This window comes from Gossypium hirsutum, chromosome D02, assembly GCF_007990345.1.
Source record: "Gossypium hirsutum isolate 1008001.06 chromosome D02, Gossypium_hirsutum_v2.1, whole genome shotgun sequence".
Classification (NCBI taxonomy): domain Eukaryota; kingdom Viridiplantae; phylum Streptophyta; class Magnoliopsida; order Malvales; family Malvaceae; genus Gossypium; species Gossypium hirsutum.
In genome coordinates, this window is record NC_053438.1 from 2,645,812 (window position 1) to 2,668,807 (window position 22,996).

General features: G+C 32.8%; 1 pseudogene; it reads left to right on the top strand.

Annotated features, from left to right (window-relative positions):
- The first annotated feature begins 363 nt into the window (after nucleotides 1-363).
- LOC107934437 (UDP-glycosyltransferase 75C1-like) lies at nucleotides 364-2,336 on the top strand (annotated as a pseudogene).
- The last annotated feature ends 20,660 nt before the right edge of the window (nucleotides 2,337-22,996 follow it).

Consider the following 22,996-nt stretch of genomic DNA (forward strand, 5'->3'; position numbering starts at 1 on the left):
AAAGTAAAACTATTTAAAAAATATATAAACTAATTCGTATTTTATGTTGATATGAATTTGATGAGAATAGTTTATTAAATAAAAAATAAAAATTTAAAATTTGTTTAGAGTGCTTATATATATGACATGCTTAATTACTATTCTGAAATTTCTGATTACTTTTTTAGATTTTATGTTTATGTTAAATTGTATATAATTTTTATTGCATCAACAAGAAATTAAGATAAGAGCTTGAAATTCAAAATATATTTACTTTAATATTAAAATAAAGAGCTTTTATGAGTAAAACCTATTGGTTAAGAGCTTATTTAACAACAAAAAAAAGTTAAGGGCTTGTTTAAATACGATATAATGAGTTGAAGGGGAATAAAAAGAAAATAATATATAATGATGGTTTACAAGGCAATTAGCCACATTTAAGCAGCACCATTTCACTTCTTTTTCCGGTAGTCACTTAAAATGGGAATTTGCACTTCAAATCCCTAAATACTTTAAATTATTACATTTCAGTCTGATACCACCTGACACCAACAAAACAGTACAATAACAGACATACCATTTTGATGTATATATATTCGGTTTTGCTATTGTTTTTAACTTCGGCTTTTAATTTGTCACAAAATTTTTGGATAATTTTTTTAAAAAATTAATTATATTTTAATTTAACATATAGAAATTAATGAGTCCCTACAACAAGAATGTGTGTGATGACAACGTGATGACTGTTTCTCCACGAATTAGGAATCTTCAAATTCGTCAGCCCAAACGTCACCCTTTCAGTGCTTCTCATCATTTATAAAAACACTTCGATTTCCTTTCTTAGTTACTCCAAATCCGACGTTAGTAAAAAAAGACCAGGTGAACTACCTACGCGCCGCCGTCACCACCATGTCACAGCCTCATTTCCTCCTAGTGACCTTCCCTGCACAAGGCCACATAAACCCAACCTTACAATTTGCCAAGCATCTTATACGTATTGGCGTACGTGTAACTTTCATCACCTGCATCTCCGCTCGCCGCTGCATGAGCAAAGTCCACACTGCTCAAGGCCTAACATTTTTACCCTTTTCCCATGGCTACGACGACGGTTTTCAACCCGGCGATGACATAGACCATTACCTATCTGAATTCAGGCGACGAGGCAAAGAAGCCATCTCCGAGTTTATAACAAGCAGTGAAAACGAAGGCAAACCCGTCACTTGCATTGTCTACACCCTGTTCATCCATTGGGCCTCGGAGGTGGCGCGTAAACATCACATCCCGACAGCTTTACTTTGGATTCAACCCGCCATCGTTTTCGACATCTATTATTTTTACTTCAACGGATACGAAACTACCTTTAAAGCTTAATCTGATGAAACAAACCCCCAGCGTTCAATAAAATTACCAGGTCGGCTGCTACTCGCCACCCGCGACCTTCCGTCGTTCCTAACCGCTTTAAACGTTTACCGTTGGGCACTGTCGTTGTTCCAAGAACAAATGGACGTCCTTGCCAATGAATCCAACCCTAAAATCCTTGTTAACACATTCGATGCTTTGGAACACGAAGCATTAAACGCCATTGGAAATTTCAACATGCTCTGCATCGGACCTTTAATCCCATTTCCTTTCTTGAACTCAAATGACTCCTTGGATAATTCCTTGAGAACCGATCTTTTTAAATCCAATTCAAAAGATTACCTCCAATGGTTAGACTCGAAACCAAAATCGGCCGTCGTTTACGTTTCCTTCGGGAGCATTGCGGTGTTAACGAAGCAACAAGTGGAGGAAATCGCTCGAGCTTTAATATCCAGCCGGCGACCGTTTTTATGGGTGGTGAGGAACCGAAAAGATGGAGGCTACGAAGAGAAAGAAGAAGATAAACTGACTTTCAGGGAAGAATTGGAACATTTTGGGAGGGTGGTTCCATGGTGTTCGCAAGTGGAAGTACTGTTTCATCCATCGTTGGGCTGCTTCGTGACGCATTGTGGGTGGAACTCGACGTTGGAGAGCATGGTGGCCGGTGTACCAGTGGTGGCTTTCCCTCAATGGTCGGATCAAGGGACTACTGCGAAGCTGATTGAAGATGTGTGGGGGAATGGGGTGAGAGTCAGTGCTAATGAAGAAGGGATGGTGGAACGTGATGAGATCGTTAGGTGCTTGGATTTGGTGATGGGGGATGATGAGAAAGGGATGGAAGTGAAGAAAAATGTAGAGAAATGGAAAGGGTTAGCGAGTGAAGCCGCCATGGAAGGCGGCTTCATGGATATGAACCTTAAAACTTTTGTGGATGATATTGCTGAAGGTTGTCGTATGTAAAATTATGAGTTTCAAATTAATTTACTGTTTGAATTCAATTACTAGTAATGTACTATGCGTGCAATTGTATATTTAATATATATTCTTCAATTGAATTATTTTAAGTTCCTATTTTTTTTCGAATTCTAAAATTTTCGTCTCGACACAAATGATAATCACTAATCCATTAACTAAAATTTCAGGAAGTAATATGTGAAAATTGCAAACTGAAATGCTATTACACATATCATAATATGTTTGTTACATCAAATTTTGAAAATAATAGAATTTAATGAATTTAACAATTATGGTTTGGTGAAGACTGAAATTTTAAAATTTAAAAAATAAGAGGATTAAAAATGACCAAATTAAAGTATAAGTATTAAATCTACAACTTTTGTAATGTAAAACTAATAATAAAATTTAACCTTGTTTTTTTCTTGAAAGAACTTGGAAGTGACCATTAAGTATAATATATGATAGGGATGGGAGAATATGAGTCATGTGATAGATTTTGAATGTGGGAAACAAACTTTTTTGAAATGTGGTTGTAAGATGGAGTGGGTTGGATTTTTGTGTGTGTGTGGTCAATGTGTAATTCTTTGCCTTTATACTATATGTATAACTATTTAAATATTTAGAAATGCGAAAATGTATTATAGAAAAGCTTTTATGTTTAATTTTTTAAAAAAAATTTATGTTTCTAAATTCACTAAATTATTAGTAGATTTATGTTTTGATTACTCAACTTCAAAAAGTTACAAAATGTTCATAGTTATTAGAAAATTTTTATTCAAGTCGTCGAACTATTCAAAATTTTTTTTATTTAAGTTATTATGCTGTTAAGTTCTTTTAAGTTCAATTAATGAGCTCCAACCGATGATTTAACAATCGTATAGTGGATTAGTACTCATCGACGAGTAGAGGAAATCGCTTGAGCTTTATTATCCAGCCGGCAACCGTTTTCATGGGTGGTGAGGAACTGGAAAGATGGAGGCTACGAAGAGAAAGAAGAAGATAAACTGACTTGCAGGGAAGAACTGGAACAGTTTGGGATGGTCGTTCCATGGTGTTCGCAAGTGGAAGTATTGTCTCATCGTCGTTGGGTTGCTTCGTGACACATTGTGGGTGAAACTCGACGTTGGAGAGCCTGGTGGCCAGTGTACCGGTGGTGGCTTTCCCTCAATGGACGGATCAAGGGACTAATGCGAAGCTGATTGAAGATGTGGGGGTAATGGGGTGAGAGTGAGTGCTAATGAAGGGGGGATCATGGAACGTGATGAGATTGTTAGGTGCTTGGGTTTGGTGATGGGGGATGAGGAGAATGGGATGCAAGTGAAGAAGAATGTTGTGAAATGGAAAGGGTTAGCGGAGAGGCCGCCATGGAAGGTGGTTCCTTGGATATCAACCTTAAAGTTTTTGTGGATAATGTTGCTCAAGGTTGTTGAAAGTAAATTTATCTTTTCATATAATTATCTCCATTTACATCTCGAATTCTTAAATCAAGAAATAATATGTCTAAAAACGATGAAATTCCTCTTAACTGTTGTAATAATAATAATATCAAATGACCTAAAATTCGATGGAATGTTACAAATAAAATTTCTAATTTATGTTTGTATTAAATTTATGCTTAAATTAATTTTGGCCTATGGTGTAAGTTTTTTTTTTAAATTTTAATGGTCAAATTTAATTAATAACACCATCAATTGGATTTTAAATTTTAAATCAAACACGAGACTAAAATTTAGTAATTAAAAGATAAATTTTAAATTCTAAAGTCAAGTAAATAATTAACCATAATTCTTTACAAAGAATATTTGAACATAAAACATATAAAATTTTCTATAATATTTATTACATTTTTTTTCACCTTTTCAATAGTTATATAGAAGGATAAAATGATAATTTAATCTCGCGGGGTGCAGTAAACAATTACCATAATTGCTCCATACTCACTATAAAAAAATAAATCCACCTCGCCCTTCTCCATATCCACTTTTTTTAAAAAAATTCTCTCAATCTGGAGCAGATAGATTCGGAATCCATGGAGTGATTTGAGTTTTACCATCCTTAGTTACACATCTATACTATTACTTTAATCTCATCGAAGCCAATCTCACTGCCCATCCTAAAGGATCCAAAAGCTTCAAATGGTAACAACAACAATGGTTTAGATAAATGGATTTATACGTGGATGTGGGTTTTTTAAAAGAAAAATGAAAGTGACAGTGTAAGTACTATAGTCCTATCTAACATAAGTTATCTTGTTAGTTGAGTTTTAGTTCGATTCGTATGTTGCTAATTGCAACAACCAAGAAAACATTGGTTTAAGCACAATTAAATGCATTTTTTATCTGGTTTAAGAGTTGAGCATGAATTATGAATAGAAGTAAGCATTTTTATATTAAAATTTTTTTATGTTAACTATTCGCGCATTTATTGTTCCGAAATAATGTTGGTGGGATATGATATTAACAAGCCTGCAATTATGATCATAAATAATAAATTAAATGAATTATATTTTTATATAAATTATAGGGTTAATTTCATTAGACATCCTCAAATTATGAGTTATAGTTTATCATTTTTTAATTTTAACATTTTGTGATCAATTTTCAAAAGTATCAATAGTCTAGTTATTGACTTCGACGTTAAACTTTAGTTTGGATATGATGTGAAGCAAATTTAAAACATGTTATTCGTATTTCATATTAGTCTTTTTTATTTGAATTTGTAGTTTATTTTTTACCTATACAAATGATTAATTAAACCAAAATTAGGTTTTCAACCTGCCACCTATATTTAATTTATGAAAGAAAAAAAAAGTATAATAATTTTTTGACTCTCTAATTTTACAAAAAAAAAAAATCATTCTAGTTTTTCATTTAATTTTTCGTCTCTTCTAGCCTTTAAATTTGTATTTTTTGTTAAATCGTTTCTAAAATAGATAGAAAAGTTAATGTTTGTTAACTTTGTTGAAGCGACATACACATGGATTGCAACGTGGATGACATGTCAACATTTAATTAATTTTTCAAAATTTCAAAATATTAAAAACTATTTTTTTTTATAATTTTTATACTTTTTAACAATTTTAAGTTTTAAAAATGTTAGTACAAATCTCCGGTGAAGAAAATTTCGAACACACGAACGAAACTCGAACAGAAAAAGAAGAAATAGGACAAGGCTTCAAGACGTGTATCAAGTCACTATCTTTAAGGTTATATTCGCCCCCACCTATTTTTGGTATGCAAATGAGTTCCAAGTAAATTAACCTCAAGGATACAATGAAGCAAATGACTATTTGCGTTTTGCACTCAAGATGAATAGCCCATTACACACTGAGCAATATATGACAAGAAACTCAATTTCTATAAAGTATTTTTGCAGCAATACTTTATAAAATAATCTAATAATATTAAAAAATGAAATAATGAAAGAAATAATATTAGAATTTGTTGGTGTGTTTTCCAAACGAAATCTCATTCCTATTTGTAGGAATTTTCATGTCTCTTCATAGAGATATCTTTCATTAATAGGTGTCTTTTTGAATAATAATGTCTTTAAAATAAACATATAATTATTCATTTAATATTATAAGTATTCAAATAATATTATTTAAATAGTTATAATTCTTTTTCACAAAATCAAATAATATAACTTTTGATTAATTACACCAATTCATTTATAGTTTTTGGAACATTATAATTAAATATTTGAAAATGTTCAAACATCTTTATCCTTTCTTAATAGGAGAATGACAAATTAAATTTTTCTAGAGTTGACTCAATGGTTGTATTCCTTCTTCATTTGCTAGCTAATTTGAGCAATCTGGTCCTCAGGGACAACAGGCTTTTTGGTCCCATTCCTGAAGAATTAGGAAGCTTGAAATTATTGATTTTTCTAGAGTTGACTCAATGGTTGTATTCCAACTTCATTTGCTAATTTGAGTCCCGTCCCATACCTCAAGAAATAGCTAACTTCGTGAAAATACGGATGCTGAATCTACTTGGAAATAGCTTCAGAGGAACCTTACCAAATTTTCAAGAGCAACCCAACTACGGTTGGTCAAAGTTAGAAGGGGAATTACGAAGATCATGGGTGAAATGCATTCATCTTAGAACTTATATGTGTTGGTTGTTAAACCTCAACAAACCAGCAAATACCATAATTTTGGTTCTTATCGTCCATTGCAGCACCTATGGGTTTCTTCATCTTTAATTCTGGTAAAGAAGACGGGATTTTTATAGCTTCAATTGTTTTATCAAACCCATAGTCCTCATCTTTTACAATCTTCTTCACCACTCTCCTTACTTCCTTCTTTGTTTCTTCCCTTGTTTTTACTGACTCCTTTTTCTCAGCCGTTGAAACAAAATGGTAGCTTCTTTAGGAACAGAAAGGAACAAGATTTTGATACCCAATGAAGAGAAACAAAGTGTTGGAGCAAGAGGCAGCAGCAGCAAGCTTCAGCAGAATGCTTGTTTAGCAAGTCTCGTGACTTGTAGGAGAAACAAAGCAGAAAACTCAAATGGATTTTTAAGCAAAACTAAAAATGGAGAGCATATGGATGAAAACTTGTTGAATTCATTCATATTTTTTTTAAAATGGCCCAAAGCCAATACATAAACAAGTTTACAATCTTGACAAAACAGTAGGTTGACCTAAACTTCACCTACTACCACTAATACACATGGTAACTTGTGCTAATTAGCTTGAACAAATAAACAAAGCTGATTTATCAGCTCAATCAACATCAAAATTACATCAAGCATAAACCTAACATAGTTATAAAGCAACTAAGTTACATTACACTAACTTAAAATTACAAAATGAAACATAAACAGCTTGCTGACTAGGTAAACCAGCAGCTTCTGCATGTAGTGCCTTTGACAGTCTTGGTTGCTGCATGCTGACCATAACTTCAATACTCCTCCTTGGTTAGCATGTTGCAAACTCCCATATTAGCTCTCAGGTGTTGAAACTTGGAAACACTTAGAGCTTTTGTTAAAATATCAGCAATTTGCTCTTCAGAACTGCAATGTATCAGCTTAACAACATGAGCTTGTTCCATTTCTCGAACTGCATGAAGTTTGATGTTGAAGTGCTTGGTCCTTCCATGAAAAACAGGATTCTTTGCAATAGCAACTGCTGATTGGTTGTCACACATTATCTCAGTTGCTTCCTTTTGCTCATGATTGATATCTTTCAAAATTTTTCTAAGCCATATGGCTTGATTGACTGCTGCAGCAGCAGCCACATATTCTGCTTCTGCAGTCGACTGAGCCACTACTCCCTGCTTCTTTGAGCTCCAGCAAATCATAGCAGAGCCTATGTTGAATGCATAACCTGTAGTGCTCTTCATGTCATCCAAGGAACCAGCCCAATCACTGTCACAATATCCAACTAGCTTCAAGTTCTCAGCCTTGGTAAACTGCATTCCATAGGACAAAGTTCCTTTGATGTATCTTAGAACCCTTTTTGCAGCTCTAAAATGACTTTCATTTGAACAATGCATAAACCTCGAGAGTAGACTCACAGCATACATTATATCAGGTCTAGTAGCAGTCAAATATAACAAACATCCAACTAGACTTCGATAGGTTATTTCACAAACCTTTTCATGCTTGTCTTGGCTCGAGAGTTTTTCTCCAACAGCAACTGGTGTGCTGGTTGCTTTGCAATTCTCCATTGAGAATTTGTTGAGAACCTTCATAGCAAAGGTCTTTTGACTTAGCCAAATCCCATTCTTAGCTTGGTTTACTTCCATGCCTAAGAAGTAAGACATCAATCCCAAGTCTGACATTTCAAAGTGCTGTTGCATTTTGACTTTAAAGCTGCTTAGCATCTCATGATCTCCTCCTGTCACCAGTAGGTCATCGACATATATTGAGACAATGAGCTGAGTTTCAGCACTAGTTGATTTAACATACAGAGTTGGCTCGCTAAGACTTCTTTCAAATCCTTGACTGGTCAGATAGCCATCTATTCTGCTATACCAGGCCCTTGGAGCCTGTTTCAAGCCATACAAGGCTTTGTTGAGCTTGTACACCATTTCTTCCTTGCCAGACACCTTGAAACCTTGAGGTTGCTCCACATAAATCTCCTCTTCAAGGAATCCATTCAGAAATGCTGATTTTACATCAAGTTGGTGTATCAGCCACTGTTTTTGTGCTGCTAAGGCAACTAGCAGTCTGATAGTGTCTAGCCTGGCCACTGGTGCAAAGGTTTCCAGGTAGTCTGACCCATACCTTTGACTGAAACCTTTCACAACCAATCTAGCCTTTAACTTGTTTAGGCTACCATCAGCATTGTTCTTTACTCGATAAACCCATTTGACACCAATAATCTTCCTGTTTGTTGGTTTATCAACCAGACTCCAGGTCTGATTCTTTTCAATCATTCTGATTTCTTCAATCATTGCTTGCTTCCAGTCCTCCTGGTTTTCTGCTTCTTCAAAGCAACTTGGTTCAACAGTAGCCACTTGTGCTCTTTCATAAACATCAGCCAGTGATCGAGTGCCTCTGATTGGAACATCATCTACATCCATTTCAGGTGTGTTTTCATCATTTTCAACTTGGTCCACTGCGAGATCTTCAGCCACTGCCTCTGGTTCAGCCTTCTCCCAATTCCAGTGTCCTTTTTCATTGAAAACAACATCCCTGCTAACCAATATCTTGTTTGTAGCAGGTTCTAGGATTCTGTAGCCCTTCTTAACCAAGCTATAGCCGATCAGGATCCCTGCTTGAGCTCTTTTATCTAGCTTGCTTCTCTTCTCAGCTGGAACTTGTGTGTAGCACAGACAACCAAAGGTTCTGAGATGAGCCAGTGATGGCTTAAACCCAAACCAGGCTTCAAATGGAGTCTTTTCAGCCAGAGCCTTGGTTGGGAGCCTGTTTTGGAGATAGACTGCTGTGTTAACAGCTTCAGCCCACAGAGTTTTGGGCAAATTCTTCTCAAACAGAAGACATCTTGCCATGTTCATCAAGCTTCTGTTTTTCCTTTCACTGACCCCATTCTGTTGGGGTGTATACACATTAGTCAACTGGTGTTTGATACCTGCTTCTTCACAGTAGGCTTGGAACTGAGCTGAGGTGTACTCAGTTCCATTATCTGACCTCATTGCTCTAAGTTTGCAACCAGACTCAGTTTCAACAGCAGCTTTATACTTCAGGAACACAGATGGAACTTCTGACTTCTGTTTTAGAAAATAAATCCAGCAGTATCTTGTTAAGTCATCAATAAATAAAATAAAGTACCTGCTTCCTTTGAAAGACTCAGTCTTCATTGGTCCACACACATCTGTATGCACAAGCTGGAGCTTCTCTGATGCTCTCCATGTTGTGCTTGTTGGAAATGGCAATCTTGCCAATTTTCCTTGCTGACATATCTCACAAAGCTCATCATTCTTCACTGAATCAATGAAATTTTCTGCCAGACCTTCATTGACCATGCGGGCTATGGATTTGTAGTTTGCATGTCCAAGCCTCTGGTGCCAGAGTCTCGAGTCATCAGTGGAGGCTATGCAGGCTGAATGTGAGTCATTTGGCCAGTCTACTTCAAAACATTTATCAGTCATGGTGACTGTTATGAGGTTTGATCCACTTGGATCAAAAATTTGACATTCTTTCTCCTTGAAAACAACTGAGTAACCTTTCTCAAGTAGTTGAGTTATACTGAGAAGGTTCCTATCGATTTCAGGTACCAAAAGTACATTTGAAATGATTTTGCCACCTGTAGAGGTATGAATCAGCACATCTCCTCTTCCTTCAGCATTGATTAACTGACCATTTCCAATTTTTACTTTGGTTTTGCAGGTTCTGTCCAGGGTTTTGAAGATAGTTGCATCTGGTGACATGTGGTTTGTGCACCCACTGTCTAGAAGCCAGCCCTTTGAACCCTTTTTCTGATTTGCTGCACATGACACAGCAAAAACATGTTCTTCTTGATCACTGCTTTCTTCAGCTACTCGAGCTTCTGCCTTTTGTTGCTGAAATTGATTCTGTCTTGGCTTGCTTCTATTCTTGCAAACTTTTTCAGCATGGCCTTTTTTCTTGCAGTGTTGGCATACTGCATCTGGTCTAAACCAGCATCTATCTTCTGGATGACCAGCTCTTTTACAATGTCTGCAGAGTTGGTCACTACTCCTAGCAGCATCAGGCTTAGGCCTGTTTTTCCAGAACTTTTTGCCTTTATGAGTTTTGATGCTCGAGGCTTCTTTGGCTTGAAAAGCCCCTTCCTGGTGCTCCTCTTGTCTGCTGGCTCTTCTTTGCTCTTGTGCATACAAGGCATTGATTAGCTCAGTTAAGGAGATAGTTGTCAAGTCCCTTGAGTCTTCGAGGGATGAAATTTTAGCTTCATACCTCTCTGGTAGAGTGGACATGACTTTCTCAACCATTCTAGCTTCACTGAATTGCTCTCCTAGGAGCCTTATGCTGTTTACAACAGCCATAATCCGATCTGAGTACTGCTTAACTGTTTCTTCCTCTTTCATTTTGAGATTTTCGAAATCTCTTCTCAAGTTGAGCAGCTGTTGTTGCCTTGTTTTCTCAGTCCCCTGAAATTCTTCTTTCAGCTTGTCCCAAGCCTCCTTTGGTGTTTCACAGGCCATGATCCTCATAAAGATCACATCTGTCACACAATTCTGTATGCATGACATGGCCTTGTGCCTTTTTGTTCTTTCATCAGTGTGTTGCCTTATTTGAGCAACTGTTGGATTAGCTCGAAGAGGTGCTGGCTCAGCATCTGAGTTGACAACTTCCCATAGGTCGAATGCCTGCAGGTAAGTCCTCATCTTAACTGCCCAAATGTTGAAGCCCTCTCCATTGAAGACAGGTGGTGAAGCTGGTGAAAAACCTGATGATGCCATCGTTTTGATGTTGAACTACAACAGGTCCTCTAAGAATACGGCTCTAGATACCAATTGTTGGAGCAAGAGGCAGCAGCAGCAAGCTTCAGCAGAATGCTTGTTTAGCAAGTCTCGTGACTTGTAGGAGAAACAAAGCAGAAAACTCAAATGGATTTTTAAGCAAAACTAAAAATGGAGAGCATATGGATGAAAACTTGTTGAATTCATTCATATTTTTTTTAAAATGGCCCAAAGCCAATACATAAACAAGTTTACAATCTTGACAAAACAGTAGGTTGACCTAAACTTCACCTACTACCACTAATACACATGGTAACTTGTGCTAATTAGCTTGAACAAATAAACAAAGCTGATTTATCAGCTCAATCAACATCAAAATTACATCAAGCATAAACCTAACATAGTTATAAAGCAACTAAGTTACATTACACTAACTTAAAATTACAAAATGAAACATAAACAGCTTGCTGACTAGGTAAACCAGCAGCTTCTGCATGTAGTGCCTTTGACAGTCTTGGTTGCTGCATGCTGACCATAACTTCAATACAAAGATGACATCTTTCTAATGCATTTTCTTATGCATCCTTTCTAGGATTCTAACTAGGCAGAGAGAAGAAAATAAGCAAATGAAAAATGGGAGTGAATTTCTTTTTCTTAAAAAATAGTATTCGTATAAAAAATTGGGTATTTTACTAAGAAAAAGAGAGCCTATTTCCAACATTGTTTACGGAATGGGCCACTTAAAACATTATTTATAGAAATAGGTCATTTAAAAAATATTTACCAAAATGGTCCAAAAAACACAAAACCCACCTAAGTAAAAGTGTTGTAAGCGGAAATTTTAGAAAAGCGACTTCTCGTGGGAGCGTTTTTGCCATGTCAGCAAAAGCGCGTTGACATGGAAGTGCTTTTGCTGACATTGCAAATAACATACAAATAACTTAAATCCCCTAGAAATAACACGGGCTAAAGAGCTCCCATGAGAAAGCGATTTTCTGAAATTTCCCTTTAACATGCTTCCACGTAAGTCCACATAGGTGCATTTTGAGTTTTTTGACTCATTCCAATAAATAATCTTTTAAATGACCCATTTTTGTAAATAATGTTGGAAAGGATTTTTTTTTAGTAAAATGTTCTATAAAATCACCTATATAAACTATTTTCATCAAAATTTAATTTCCAAGAAATTCTCTTTGTTGCCAAAATTTCAAAGCATTTGACATATTAAGCAATGATGATCAGAAGTAATTTTGAATTCCCAAAATTTTCTTCTACCATAAATATTCAAATAATTGGAAATTTCATTATTTATGATAACTCAGTTAACAAACTCTTTAATCCTATTTGGTTTGAAAAAATAGATATATTTATGATGATAAATCTTAAGAATAGAATGATTTTACTATAAAAAATTTCAGGTTTATAGGACTTTATCATCAATGTAACTATTTTTAATGTGGTTATAGGAGAGGGTGTGGCTGAATTATCATTAGCTAATCATGGTCGAGCCATAGTTGCAGACATGGAACCTGAATAATGTGCAACCATGGGTTGTCTTTCCTGTGGATCATACAGCCTTGCAATTCCTTAATTTAACCGGCAGGAGTGGTGACACTGTTCATTCTCTGCGAGGTGATGACTCCAACAAGGTTTTATGTTATTATTGCTACTATTTTGTCTTTTTAATAATTTAGATATAAGAAAATTTTCATATATATATAGAATAAGGATGAGACAGAAAGACCAAAATATTGGCATCAATAAGAACACTAAGACCAATAAAATCTCATATTTCAAAATTAGAGTTGAAAAAAAAAAAGAAAAAATTGAAGATGCAAAGCAAATTAAGTGTGAATTGAAAACCTTAATGCTAAGACTAAGAATAAATAATTCATCCACTAAGACTAATAGCTACATCATCACCCTTTGCTGCGATATGACTCTGGCTTGAATTTAAAGAAGCAAATTAATATGAAGTACTCATCATGCGAGAGAAAATTACTTAGCTAAGAGAAGAAATCATTTACTTCAACCAAACTATCCCCGGTAGAAATAAAAGCCAGAAGAATTAAATTCTTTCAAAACAAAAATTGTAGGGATTAGTTTTATAATTTTATTTAAATTTTCATTTCAACAGGGGTTCGAGTACGTTGAAGTGCATTATCCTCCTATTTATGGGTTGGGGAGAGACTATGGGTAGTTTTAGACATTGTATATGTAGACACCATTTTTTTTGATTGAAAACGGGGTCGACTTGGATTTGAAAATGAAAACGGAAAAAAAGGGGAGTCGCCACCGATCTTTTTTGATGAGGTGTGATCGGATTACCTTGAAAAGTGGTTGTTTTTAATAAACAATTTAATTTTATTAAAACAACGAATTTGGTCCACAAAATTCAAAAAAAGGGTTCGGGAGTCGGTTACGCACGAGGAAGGATTAGCACCCTCGATACGCCCAAAATTGGTACCTAGTTGATTACTTAATGTCTTAGTGTCGAAAAACTGAAAACTTTAAAGAAATTTAAAATACGATCCTTAAAAAAAATCGAATAGCATGGATTAAAATTCAAGATGATATTTGGCAATTTGGTTAAACGAGAAATCGAAACCCAGCACATTAGGGCACGTTCCTCGAATTTCCAAACGCAAAACATTACCTTATTTTGAAATTTTTGGAAGGATATTTAGCTATTTGGTTGAACAAGAAAAATCGAAACCCAGCACATTAGGGCACGTTTTCTCGAATTTCCAAACGTAAAACATTGCCTTATTTTGAAATTTTTTAAAAAAATATTTAGCTATTTGGTTGAACGAGAAAAATCGAAACCCAGCACATTAGGGCACGTTTTCTCGAATTTCCAAACGCAAAATATTACCTTATTTTGAATTTTTTTTAAAGGATATTTAGCTATTTGGTTGAATGAGAAAAATCGAAACCCAGCACATTAGGGCACGTTTTCTTGAATTTCCAAATGTAAAATATTGCCTTAATTAGAAGCATTTTCCTTTTTGAAATATGGTATTTATATGCATAATAGAATAATAAATAAAATAATGTGACTAAAAATAATATGGGCAAAAAACGAATAATAGATAAAAAAGAACAAATATCAAATAAATAAATAAATAAATAAATAAATAAATAAACTAAGACATAAAAAATGGACATATAAATAAATAAATAAATGAACACAAAAAAATAATAATAACAATAAAGGAAAATAGATAAAAATCATAAAGTATGAACATGTGTCTATACATTTAAGGGAAATATATATGAATGTATATATACATAAAATTATGAAAATATAAAAAAATATATATTAAGATTATTAAATATAAAAGTTTATGTAAGTATGTATATACAAATTAGAAAGTATAAAATATATAAGTACGTAAATATATATACTTATAAAAATTTAGAAAATATGTATATAGATATAAATTAAAAACATGTGTGTATATATGCGTATAAATTATAAAATATGTAGAAAAGGGTAAGTAATTGTACAATAATAATAATGATAATATAATGGAACACATATAGTTATTTATGCAAGTAAATCTCAATAGAAATGTAATAATAATAATAATAAGAAGAAGAAGAAAGCATAAAAAGCTAGAAGAAAATAGTAAAATAATAAAATGATATAATTAGATAACTATATATATATAAATTAGAAAAATAAACAAATAAATAAAGTATATAATATAAAAAGTAATGCAATACTAATTTATATAATAATGGAATAATAATGAATAAATGAATAAAAGGAAAACTAAAGCTAATAATAGTAAGTATAATAATAATATCAATATTAAATTTTTTGGTTTTAATAATAAAATAACCAAAATAACAAAAAAATGACTAAATTGGATTTTAAAACAAAAATTGAGGTTTTAAAATGCAAATAAACAAAAAGGAAAGGACTGCTTTGAACACGCCTAAAACATGGAGGGACCAGAAAAGTAAATTTCCCTTCCTTTAAAACGATGTAGTTTGGGTAAGGATTAAATTGAAAACAAAAAAAATTCCGGGTAAAATTCAAAAGATTACAAGAACCTAATTTTAAAAGCATTAAAAAATGGAAGGGCTAAACGTGCAATTAGCCCTTCCGTCAAAAACACGCGGATCCCCTGAGGCAGGCGGGTCGGGTCTCGGGTCAGGAGCCCAAAACGATGTCGTTTTGGGGCTGTCCTGACCCTATCAAAACGGCGCCGTTTTGCTTTTATGATTTAAACCCAAAAGTTTTTTTTTTAATTCATTTCAACACCATTGCTTAAAAAAAAAACTCTCCCCCCTTTTCTCTCCTATCTGGCCACTGAGTTCCGGCCAAAAGCTCCGTAGCGCCTCCGCCGTAGCGCCTCCGTGGGTGGCGGCCGTGGGCGCAAAATAGGGCCTTTTTGGTTCCTTTTCGAAGCCGGTAGCTTCTAGGCCATGGATCTAAGGCCGAATCTTGTGAAAGACGAACGAAAAGCGCAAAAAACGGAAGCGAAACCGCTCGGCTTCCCTTCCTCCGGCGCGGCGTTGGAAGAAAGGTACTTCCTTTCTTTTTCTTTTTTAGACTTTTAGGCTGAGAATTCAAAAATAAAACAAACAGTAGAAAGAAAAATAAAATAAAGGCCAAAATCACCTTCAATGTCTTTGTTTTCTTCTATTTATGAGAAATCGATTGTTCAAAAAAACAAAGGGACCAACCCTTTTTACAGTGAATAAACTTGGCTTTTATAGCCAACATTACATGCTTTTTCCTTGTTATTTTTCTGTTTCTGGCTGCTGTTGTTTACGTGTTGTCTTGCTTGCAGGTGACCGGCGGCGCAAGTGGGTGAGGACTGATGTGACCGTGGCGGTGCAAGTGGCCGACTAGGTAGAGCGGCGATGGCAGAGGGACAGACCTAGACCTGTCCATGGGCCGGGTCGGGTTCGGGCCGGGCCTGAAAAAATTTTGGCCCGACTCCTAGGCCCGGGCCCGGCCCGAAATATGGGCCTGAAACTTTGCCCAAGCCCGGCCCAGGAAAAAAATCATGAGCCCGAGCCTAGCCCGGCCCGACCCATTTTTTTAATAAACACAAAAAAATAAAAATATTTGAAAAGTATTTTAAAATTAAAAAAAAATATATTTATTATATTCGGGCCGGGCTGGGTTGAGCCCAGACCAAAAAAGTTGTGCCCGAGGCCCGACCCGTTTTTTAAACGGGCCTCATTTTTTTGCCCAATCCCATATTTCAGGCCTATATTTTTACCCGAACCGTCCAAATTTTAGGCGGGCCATTGGCCGGGCGGTCTAGACAGACCTAGGTGCGGCGCACCAAGGGTTTTTTCTTTCTTTTTTCTGTTTAGGCTTTGTGGGTTAGATTTTTTTGGTTTTAGGCTGATTGGGTTTGGGTTGTAATTGGGTTTTATGTTTGGGTAGAGGGTTTTTTTTTTCTTTTGTTTGTTGGGCCCAGGCAAATGGGCTTGTACAGTATCAAAATAACAGATTTAATCAGAACATATAATGTGAAAAGTTGCTACTAAAAAGTTTAAAAAATAGAATTTTTAGTTTCCTTTTTTTATTTATTATTATTTTTTTCATAATATCTTTTATGTATATTTGAAGTGTTTTGGGTTTAATTTTTAATCATTATAATCAAAAACACAATTTTGTACTAATAAATCACACCATTGTTAGTTTTTAGTGTTATTTTTGAGGTATTATATATTTGTATCTGACCTATGTTTATAATGGTGATCAGACCCGTTTTTGATATTTTTGAAATCCTAGGCGAAACAATAAATCAGGGTCTTGTTTAAAAAATTATTAAATGTAATAAAATAAAATAAAATAAAAATGAGCTTTTTTTATTTTATATTTTTTCTGCCTGCAATAAATCGAAAGACTAAAGAACTTAAAAAAAAAGTTCACATTAAAAATTAAAAAAAAGAAACTTTTTGAGCTCTGGACGGCCACACTCCAAAACTACCCTAAAGTCGGGCTGACTCCAACAAATTCCAATCAAATCTCAAGCTCCAAAATTGGAATTAACAAATGGAAAAACAAAAAGACATTGGTAAAGCAAAATAAGTGTGAAAGATATGAAGAGTAAGAAGAGAGCATGAAAAATTTTAAAATTGTAATTTAGGATGACTTTAAAATATGGGGAAGATTCATGGGTTTGAAATCAATGATTTTGCAGTTTCTCTTTGTTGATTTGGTGGACGTTTCCCACTACTTTTGCTTTTAATGCTTCCCATTATTCACTTGGAAATTGGGATTACTTTTGCCACTCATTTCTCATGTTTGTTTGGCCAATAAAAGATTATTTGCGTAAAGCAACAATGCGGTAATAGGCTGCAATATTTCCACATGCCTCTCAAACTTTTTACTCCAATTTTATGGATTTTTTTATTTTTTTAAAAAATTAACATATTTTTCTACCTTTCTTCTTTCTCTTCTCATCCTCTCTTTCTCAATCTCACCTCCCCAAAAAATGCAAAAATAATAAAAATTTTATTTTAATTTTTAAAAAATATAAATTTTGGAATTTTTATGAATATTTTGAATTTTATTTTAAATTATTTTGTAATTTATGTTGAGAGACATTAATTTGTTAAATTTTAAAATTGTCAGGGACCAAAGGAGCATGTACACCAATTTATTGTTTGAATTATTTGAGTTACTTAAATTATAAAATTCATCTCGAAACTCAAATTATAAATAATTTTAATATTATAAAACATAAAAATATTAAAATTAAATAATAATATAGAAATGGAATTTTTTTCTCCAAATTTCTCATCCAAATATAGTCTAAAAAAGCTTGAAAGCTGAAATTTAAAAATATTTCTATCAAAAGTGAACAATTATATATTGTATCATCAAAATTTTCAACATGAAAATATTAAAATTAAATAATAATATAGAAATGGAATTTTTTTCTCCAAATTTCTCATCCAAATACAGTCTAAGAAAGCTTGAAAGCTGAAATTTAAAAATATTTCTATCAAAAGTGAACAATTTCTCATCAAAATTTTCACTCATTGTGTCCATCAATCTAGCTAAGAAACTTACTATAATTTTGTCTTTATAATGTGACTTGATTTGTACACAATGGTTGAACGTTGTTGATAATACTCTGAAATGACATATTTTTATGTATTAATTATGTATTTATTTTGAGTATGAACCCACTAAATTGAGCTCTTTATGGTTTTTATCTTGTAGGGACTAAATTGAAGGCAAAAGGAAATTTAGGGAAAAAAATCATGAATTTTAAGATAAAATGGGTCAGGATGCGAAGAAGGAATGAAGTGGTGCCGAAAAATGCAAAGTATGGAAGACTTGGGGGCAACAGTTCAAAGGAGAGATTTTATAAACACAAGGCTCTATTTAAATTTTAATTATATTAGGATTATTGTTAAGATTATTATTTAGATTTAATTTTAGCTTTTATCTTTATATATCTTTTAGAATTTAGATAGGAATAAACTAGGTCTTCTGAGTACTATAAATAGGGGATAGAGTGACACAAATTTGACTCATCTTTTCTATAGCTTTCATATGTTTTTTTCAATTAAACCAAGAAAGTTTAAAAAGTTCAATCTTTTTCAAATTGTGTTGAAATTGCACTGCTTCTCTATTACTTGATTTATATATTTCTGTGGTTTTTAATGAAACTAGCAACCCTGGCAATCGGGTTATTTAAGAGTACAATCGTCTAGGATTAGAAGGGGTTTAAGTATATATATTTTTTCAGTTATTAATGTAAGGAAAAAAATTTAAGTAAAATAAATTAATTAAATACATAGGGTTTTCTATTTTTCACTATAAATATTTCATCTCCTAGACCGCAAACTATGTTCAGCTTTTATTGCATTACATTTTATATAATTAAAAAAAAAGCCTAATTTATTATTTGCCTGAAACCCAAAAATATTAAGAACCGCCCTGAAAATTAGTAGAACATATAATTAAGTAATGACCGGACAATAGGAGTCATTTGCAAGTATGCACATGCCAAGACTAAGTCAAAGACTCCATTTGATAAAAACCCATGCATACTATCGTTTCTCTGTTAGTTCTACACTAAAAACATATAATTTCCAAAATAAATCTATGAGCTTTGTCTTTAAATACATTGTGTTGTTCTACACTCAATGTCGAGCTTTGTGGAGTTTAGGAGGGATTTTAAATTACTTAGAGATAAGTTTTCAATGGATTGTGCTTGAGATGAATAATATGATTACAATCTAATTGATTCAAGATGATCAATTAAGTTCCACCATTCAGTTATGTTACGAACTATTAAAGAAATTATTCAACGTCTTTGAATGATTAAGGTGACACATGTATTCAAATAAGGTAACTGAGTAGTCGATGGGCCGAAAGCAATGATATTTTCAAGGCGTCTAGGCATGTATAGTTATATGCAACCCTTGGATAAAATTCTTCAAAAGTTATATGATTATTGCTCTGGAATGACCTGACCTTACTTAATCCAATTATGATTTTACCTTTGTTCATGAAAAAAGAAAGAAAGAAAGAAAGATAACGAATTTAAATAATTGAAAAGAATAAAAATTAATTATGTAAATCACCGATAAAAAGAATCTAATTTTCGACTTAAAAAGCTATATGCTCGTTGCATTTCAACTAATCAATTTTGTACTAATCTATTTCGCAGAAATTGTGTAGTCGTCATAATTTCCAGTCTATATTTGTAACAACCCAGTTTTGACCCTAATCGGAATAGTGGTTTCGGGACCAAAAATCTGAGTCCTAAAAATATTTTAATATTATTTTCTATAATTTTTATGTGTGAATTAACTTGTGTGAAAATTTCATGATTTAATTTCGTCGTTTGAGTGTCCGATTAAATAAAAGGATTAAATCGCGTAAAATAAAAATTTTGTGGTCATTTTTAAAAAGGGCTGAATAGTGGATGTTCTTTTAATATGGAGGTCTTATGTGGCAATTAATTCATTTAAATGCTAGTGGACGGCATTAAGTGATAGTATATAGTTTTTATATTATTAATATTAATTATAAAGGTTATAATTATGTATATTATATTATTATGTTATAATAAAAATATTATAAGCCATCATCCTTTTATTTTATTTTCTTCTTCATCTTTATGACCGAAACTAAACAAAAGAAAAGAAAGAAGAACCTAGCTACATTCGGTCATTTTGAATTTTGATTAAGGTTAGTTCTTTGTTCGATTTTTGATAATTTTTACGTTTTTAATATCGTTGTTTTGTGTTCTTCAAAACCCATGCTTAAATTTTGTGAATTGATGATGATTTTGAAATGTGCCATTGATGGATGTTTGAGTTTTATGATGTTAGTTGATGAAATATGAAATATATGTGTTAGATTAACATGTTTTGTCTTGGGATTTTTGATGAATTTGAGTATTTAAGGCTAAATTGTGAAAATAAATTTTTGAGGAACTAAAATGTGAAATAAATGAAATTTGTGGACTTGTATGAAAACTAGGAACATTGGGACCTAGTATGGTGTGATTAAATTTTGTGTATTTTGTGTTTTGTGCAAAAAGGACTAAAAAAAAGAGTGTAAAATGTTAGGGGTAAAATGGTAATTTGCCCATTTATGTATTTTTGGATTTAATTGAATGATTTGATGGATAAAAAGGCTAAATTTGAATATGTTTAGATCAAGAAACGAAGAAAATGGAATTGGATTGGGGGAAAACAAAAGTAGTCGAATAGTCGAACATCTCCGTCTATATCCAAGGTAAGTCTATTAGCTTTTTAATGATATTAAATTAGTATATATGTATGTATATCGAATGTAGTTGTTTTTGAGCTTTAATTTGAAGTAATTTGATTGAATAAATTAAAATTATAAATGGTATATATATGTGTATAAAGTGTTTGAATATATATATATGCTTATATAAATTTTTGAATTAAGTTAAAGTGGGAATGCTATAAAAGCATATATATATATAAATATATAATGTATTAATATTTATATATGTATCTATATGAATATGTTCTGAATTTAATTGATTGTATGAAGGTTATATATATATATACACATAAGATTCGAATATGAGAAAATAAATACATGTATAAATTCTTGCTTTGATTAAAGGTACGTATTATACTCATATATACATGGGTTTTCGAATATACATATATATATGTAAAAAAAACTTTGGGTTTGATTAGTGATATGTATATTGTAATTGTATAGGTAATTTTTTTAAATAAGGTGATTATATGTGAGATGGAACATTTATATATATAATTAAGTATTGATTATATTATAAGATATGAATGTTAAGCATGTATGTATAGTTTTGAATATGTATGGATGTACTTAAATATGTTTTCATATTGAGCTTAGATATATATATATATATATATGTGTGTGTGTGTGTGTGTTATGCTCGAATAGGTGTGTATACATAAGTACATGTAAATTATTTGTATTAAATTAGTTAAGTATATTTATATATACATGAATAAGTTGTGAACTTAGGTAAAGGCAAGAATGTGTATATATATAAATTCATATAGGTTCGAATATAAATAAACATACTTGTATGGGCTTTTATTTTTTATTTAAAAGGTATAAATGTTAAATATGTATACGAGAGTTTGAATATATCTATATGTACATTTGTGTACAAGTTTTTAGATTGAATTAAAGACATAAAAGTTTATGTTTTTATAAATGAGGTTCGAATATATTTATATGATTATAAGTTATTAGTACTTGAATTGGATTGAAAATATGATTTGCAAACTCATTTATGTTTGAGCATGGACTACGGTGAATATGTGTTTGCTGTTAATAAATATTTGAGAAATTATTCTGTATATGAGAAATTGAGATTTTTCAGGTTTTAAAACCTAGCAGGCTAAGGGCCGGTGAACTGAATAAGGCTATAAGCCTAGTAGGCTAAGTGCCGGTGATCTGAATCAGGCTATAAGCCTAGCAGGCTAAGTGCCGGTGAACTGAATAAGGCTATAAGCCTAGCAGGCTAAGTGTCGGTGATCTGAATTAGGCTATAAGCCTAGCAGGCTAAGTGCCGATGAACTGAATCGGGCTATAAGCCTAGCAGGTTAAGTGCCGGTGATCTGAATTAGGCTATAAGCCTAGCAGGCTAAGTGCCGGTGAACTGAATCAGGCTATAAGCCTAGCAGGCTAAGTGCCGGTGATCTAAATCAGGTTTTAAGCCTAACAGGCTAAGTGCTAGTGAATCTGTTTAAATTAAGTGATTATTTGCATTGGGTATATATATGATTTTGGTTATATGTAATGGATAAATATATGAACATTTATTTCTAAGTATTTGATGAGCATATAAACGTTCGAATCTTTGTGTTTAGTGAGTATATATATATATGTTGGTTATCATGAAATTGTTGGATATATATATGTGTATGCACTCGACATATGTGGATTATAGTAAATATATATATGTGCATTCGGCACATGTGGTTGATAAGTATAAGTATATGCTTTTGGCATATGTATTTGAATAATATATTTATATATATATGCATTCGATGAAGTGCAAGTGATAAGCACATATATGGATTTAGATATATGCAGGTGATAAATACATATATACATTTAGTTATAATAACTGTATATACATTTGAAGCTAATATTTGTTAAGCATATATGTATATAAGCATTCGGCTATTCATGTTTATGGTGAATTTACATTCGGTTTTAAGAGTTGATAATTAAGTATGCTTTTGACTATATGTAATAGTTAACATATATAGTATTTGCAAATTCATTAAGTGTATCAGGAACTTGCATAATTATTTTTATAATTTTTGTTATGCTATAGACTTACTAAGCTATAAAAGCTTACTTTGTTT